The sequence below is a fragment of the Ceratosolen solmsi genome, unplaced genomic scaffold, assembly GCF_000503995.2.
Source record: "Ceratosolen solmsi marchali unplaced genomic scaffold, CerSol_1.0 scaffold2, whole genome shotgun sequence".
NCBI lineage: Eukaryota > Metazoa > Arthropoda > Insecta > Hymenoptera > Agaonidae > Ceratosolen > Ceratosolen solmsi.
This window is the reverse complement of record NW_011948422.1, coordinates 2,170,128-2,176,117: the sequence shown is the minus strand read 5'-3', so window position 1 is coordinate 2,176,117 and position 5,990 is coordinate 2,170,128. Positions and strand designations below refer to the sequence as shown.

At 45.1% G+C, this 5,990-nt stretch overlaps 1 protein-coding gene across 1 annotated transcript in view; it reads right to left on the bottom strand.

Moving 5' to 3' along the window:
- The window catches only part of Usp1 (ubiquitin specific protease 1), a 19,283-nt gene extending 15,525 nt beyond the window's left edge, over positions 1-3,758 (bottom strand). Inside the window, exon 1 of the mRNA XM_011499036.1 lies at positions 3,570-3,758. The gene's annotated coding sequence lies outside the window, so the exon portion shown is untranslated. The remainder of the gene's footprint in view (positions 1-3,569) is intronic.
- Positions 3,759-5,990: the final 2,232 nt, after the last annotated feature.

The window sequence follows — 5,990 nt, the reverse complement described above, 5'->3', positions numbered from 1 at the left end:
TTTTTTCTTTTTTTGTTGTCTACAAAATTAAGAAAACGACCTTTTCGTCGCGGATCGTTTGCTTCCATCTGCGAAAATAGATTAGAGTAAGCGCTAAATCAAAAAAAAAAATAAAATCAAAAAAAAAAAAAACAGATCTTGAGAACCAGGCCTTTAATACATATCGAATAACGTCTCGAATAACATCGATTTTTTATTCTTTTGATTCACAATAAAATTCCATATGAACTTTACGATTATGATACGTAGTATTGCCGCGATACAACTGCAAATATAGTATTTTAAAGTGTCACATCGTGTTGTGCATCAGTATATATACTCATCGAATTGAGACATTGGGAATTGTCACTCGACAATTAAAATTCAAATTCTGCTTAAATTGGAAATCTAATTTTAGTCGCATGAATACGATACTAAGTTTCGCCATCTGGCGGTAGCGTGATCCATTTTTGGAATATCTTTTATTAAGTGAATCAACAGGCATTGTTAGTTACAATACGACTCTGCTTATATGTTTTGCCGGCGTGTAGCCTTCGCTCCAATTTCCACAAAGACGGTATTTGGAGTGGAGATAGTCGTCGTCTTGTAATCTAACGCTACGAGCCAAGAAGCACACGTACTCGTTATGACAAGCCTATATTAACTAAATGCTTCATCATATAAATAATCGTCTGTATGTTATCTCATGATTAATCGATCATTATAACGACTAGAGCAACTTCAATTACAATCTATCAGTGGCGAAGGTGCTCATCGTCTTCTACCTTTACGAAAATTATCAGCAATATAAGCATTCAAACAATACACTTATTTAGCCATTTATTTCCTCGCGAACAAACTATAAAAAAAAACAAAAAAAAAAACAAAAACAAAAAAAAAAAAAACAATGTTAAAGGGGGAAAAGAAAAGGAAGAGGAAGAATAAATGTACGAGTCATTTTGCCATTCTCCGCCGTACATCTCTCTTTGTTGCACATGTGAAGTTAACCTCAAATACGATGGCAAATTTAATACCAACTTGACGCATCGAGAGCTGCGTTTACATCCGAGTCGGTAATACCATAGAGATCTCGCCGTTAGTTCTCGGTTCTTCTCAAATTTTTGCCTTTTGCTTAAATGAACTGAAAAACCGTCGCTCTAAGCCAACAAGCCAACTGAACTAACCAACTACCTACATTTAGGCTCATATTGTTGTAGCAAGCATAATTAAATATTTAAAGCGCTTGAATTTTTTTCTTTTGTACTCGATTAGTACAAGGGCCGGTATCATCCACACCGTAATCCCCTTTCCTATAATATAAATCCGAACGATCGTCACGTATCGCACTACGTTCTCCTCCTATACTACCGCAGCTTTCCTCGACGTACGAGCGAATCTTGGCCGCCTGCACCCTCGCATTTTCAAAGACAAGGGACGAAAGTACGAGTAAGTTAGCTACCGACTCCTCCGCATCCGCGATCTCGCAAAATGTTGTTTAGACGGGATGAGGGGGGATGGGGAGGGGGATGGAGAGGGGAGCGGGAGGAGGAGGTGACGGAGGGAGACTTCGCGGTTACCGATCGAAAATCCATCTCACCGTTCGCGTCTCGCTTTGTCTTTGTCTGCTCTACCTCAGCATACACTGAAAGCCTAATAATATAACGCGTCGCGAGTCGGAGTTTCACGTAGCGCACGAAGGAATGGCGTGACGAAAGACGTGTAAGAAAAATCGCATCCATACAAATGTTTCGTCGCTAAAGCGAGGGCGAACGTGAACAAATAATGTACGTATATAGGCGCGCGCACACGCGCACGGAGGTCTCTGCGAAATCTCGCTCACGGAGCCTTCGAGAAGCTTTTCCTCTCGGCGACTCTCGCCTCCCTTCTAAGAGCGAGCGAAAGGGAACGATCGCGCGTTTTTCTCATCTCCCGCTCTCGTTCTAACTCTCTCTCTCTCTCTCTCTCTCTCTCTCTCCCTCTCGCGCGCGCGCGCTCTCATTGCTCAGCTCTGATCTGCTTGAACTCTCTCGTCGCACTAGCAACGCGCGCATACAAAAACCTTGCGGTCAAGATGTTAGGTAGACGACGGTAAAGGATAGCCAGCTTAAACGTAAATCCGAGCGCGCTTCCTATCCTGTCTCCGCTGTATCTATATGCTTGCGTACACAGAGGTTCGGAGTGTACAGCATTGGTGAGCCTCCATTACCCGATGCCGTTCTCGTCTTCGTGTTCGTCGTTCTCGTCGTCGTTGTCGTCGTCATCGTCCTCGTCCTCGTCTTCGTTCTCATCTTCCATCTCGTCTTCACTGTCATTGTCATTGTCTTCGTAGTAGTAGCTGTAATAGTAGCAGTAAAAGTAGCAGTAGCACTAGCAGTAGCAGTACAAGTATTGAGACGGTAGTGGTTTAGTCGTCGGCTTTGCGTACGTATGTGGGTGCGCGCGCGCGCGTTTCGAGAATCGCCGTGCTACTACGTAAAATGGCGGTGAGCAACGGTGCGCTGCTGGCGATCACCATCGGCGCTGCCAAGTGCTGAGGGACGACACGCGTTCACGCGCGCGCATCCAAGCCTAGTGAGATCAAAAAGCGAGCCCGTGACGTGGAGCCTCTTACTCCAGGTACTCGTCCTCCTCTCTCTCTCTCTCATCCCGTGGAGTACCCAGATTATCGTTGCTATCGTCTTCGATCATCGACGACGTCGTCCTCGTCGTCGTTATCCTCTTTCTCGTCTTCCTCTTCGCCTTCGTTACCACCTCGAGTGTATACGTGCATATGTAATTGCAAGAGCAGCAATAGCGGTAGTGGCGGCGGTAGCAGCGGCGGCGGCGGTGGCGGCGGCGGCGGCGGCCGCGGAGGTGGTGGTGGCGGCTCGGCAGCGTACACGCGCGCAGACGCATCGGCGATTCGAGAGCGAGGTCGAGAACGACAGGCAGGATTTTAACGGGGGGAACCCTCTAGCCCCTAGCTCTAGGTCCCGGTGCTAACGGCCGAGGAGACGGCGACTCTTCCCCCGCGGCGAGGGCGCGTTCGAAGCCGGCGCTCGCTCGCTTCCACCGATCCCTCCGCAGCTACGTCTTCTCGGGAGGGTTAAAGGAGGACACGGAGCGAGAAGGACAGAGAGAGAGAGAGAGAGAGAGAGAGAGAGAGAGAGAAAGAAGTCCAAAGTATATACTGTTATCCCCGTTGGACGCGCGAGTGAAATAGATATAGAAGTACGTGTGAGAGAGGACGAGAGATAGAGTGAGATAGAGTGTGATAGAGTGAGAGAGAGAGAGAGAGAGAGAGAGAGAGAGAGCGAACCGAGAGTCCACAACACCACGATCATCGACAGACCGTCGTGCGGCGCAGCGACGGATAGAGCCGCGCGATGCCCCTGCTGACGCGTATCGCGTCCGATTTACCTGAGCAACAACAGCAGCCGCAGCAGGAGCAACACCACGAGAGCGTCGCCAGCTACGGCGAGGACGAAGGAGCTCCTTCAGCGTGGACGACGACCGTAGAAGTAGACAAGGTCGCTACACAGTGAGTACGCATTTTTCTTTCTCCTTCAGTCGCGCCTCGTCTTCGTCTCGCTCCGCTGCGAGCTGCGCACCTTGTTAGACGGCCGTGCTCCAGGAGGAGTTGCTTGCGAGCCAAGAGAACCTCCTCATCGATTCTCGTATACGAAATTTTATTTTTGCCTTGTGGATGGTGCCTGCCGCCAGTGTTCCGGATATTATGATGCCCGGCCTAATGCGTACATTATTCGTGTCCCTCTTGACTCCCGAGGATCCTCGAGCCATTATTGTACGCACATAGGTTAGGTTGTGGAAACTCTCTTGTGTTTTTTTTTTTCTTTTTTTTTTTCTTTTTTTTTTTTTTTTTTCTTTCTCCATCGCAGCACAATACGCATGCAGGTGGCGGAGAAAGTCGAGATATCAAATGGAGACAGCGAGTCAGGGGTACGCGAGGGAGGGCGTGAAGGGAGGACGGGAGGGGGAGGGGGAGGGAGAGAGGGAGCGAGCGAACGAGGTAAAGAGCGCTCACGAGAGAGAGAGAGAAAGAGAGAGAGAGAGAGAGAGAGCGAGAGTGTGTGCGTGCGTGCGCGTGCGTGTGTGCATGTGTATGCGAGTGAGAGGGGCTGGCGGGCGGGCAGAGGGACGAGTGATCGCTCGCAAGGTGTACGTGCGTGTGCGTGAGATATATGGAGAATCTCGTAGCAAACAAATTTCGGGCATTGGCGAGAATGTGCCGAAAAGTAGTAACCGATTGTGCTGCTCGGATTATCCTCGGCTGTAAATCCGAGATTATCGAACGGGGAACTACGATAAAAATAAAGGAAAGTCAGTACTCGCGATCTAGTTGGCAATTTCGTATTCACCAAGTATTTAAGATGTGGCTGCAACTTAATCGATTTAAAATTAATCAACGATTGAAGTCACTTTTATTATACAGTCAGTATTATATTATTCACGTACATACGCGAATTCTTATAAATGTGTCTTTTATCTTTTATCGTGTTGTTTAATCTCGTTAGGTGGCAAAGGCTGACTAATTCTTGACAAAATATTTTCAAACGCGAAAATTCGAAACACTACGTAATTTTTTCTTCATCGTTTCTTTTTTTTTTCTTTATTTCTTTTTTTCAATCTCTCTCTCTCTCTCTCTCTCTCTCTCTCTATTTTATTTCGTTCCTCCTTTTGCCAACTTTGGGAAGGGAAAGGGGAACAGAATTATAATTATTTACATGTTATAAGAATTATATTTATTACTGTAACAAAGTTTTTAATTGAAAAACGTGAGGTACGTTGGCGCTTATTTTTCATTCTCGGTAATGTGTTTTAAAAAAACTTTTTTTTTTTTTTTTTGTTTGTTTGTTTCTTTTCAGTCTTTGAAAATTATTGACCTTTTTTTTTTTCAAGCGCGCACCAGTAGGCACGAATCCTGCAGCCGAATCGATATATTTTAAATTTGAAATTGGAGTAATCCAATGTAAGAGAGAAGAAAGACATTAACCCGACATCTAATTGGTACGTAATTAGCCTTAGGCGAATGAAAGATGTGCATAAACTTAGCATAACCGTTTTGCGCAGCGTTCGAGCAATAACAACGTCCTTATTTAATACCTTTTTCAATGCTATTCTTCCGCGCTGTTTTCCCGTTATCTATATGGTTCTATATGCGCACGTATTTACACGTAAACCGTAGTTACCACCACTCGTATGTAACATAATGAAACAAAAAAGGTTAGGTTAACTTTTCTCCGTTTACTTCGTGATGAAAATTTATTTCAATATCGGGCTTTCGCGCAAACTTACACAACCGCAGCGACGACGTCCGACATGCTGGCTCTACAAAATCGCCCGAAAGTAGTTTTTACGTATAGTCGAAGACATTGACACGGACCCTTGAGTTGGTAATGGACTTGCTGGCCGAACTCCGTCATTATTAGACCTTCTTTGTCGATCGTCGTTTGTTCTTTATTTCAACGTTGCGCAGATATTTCCCGGTTCGTGCTTAATGCGAGACCTGGGACGACGAGGTTAGGAGTGACTCTGCAGTTTGCAATAAAAAGAAAAAGAAGCGTTTTCAGAAATTGGCCGCACGTTTCGGCGCGCTGAGTCGGCCGCTTTTCTTTCCTCGTTCGGAATCTCACGTGCCTGACAAAAGTGTATTGAACCACATTATAAATAATACTCGAGCATTTTTCGGTACTGCCACTGGATGTGCTCGCCAAGTCTTTGTTCCAATGATAAAGAAATGAAAAAGAGTTACAATTTCTTAGACAAGTTTTATCGTCGTCAAATTTATCATCGTTTCTTCACGCAGTACTGCTCGTCGCTGAGTTATGATTATTCATAATGTTTTCATAATTTATCAATATATTTCATCATACGACTTTTTAAAGCAAGCTGGCCTCTTTCGTACTACTTGTGAAAACGTAATTGCATGATTGTTAATTATTTTTATTCCTTTTAATCACAAGAGACTTTTATGATTGCAGATTTTAATTTTTCGATAAATACATCGCCAC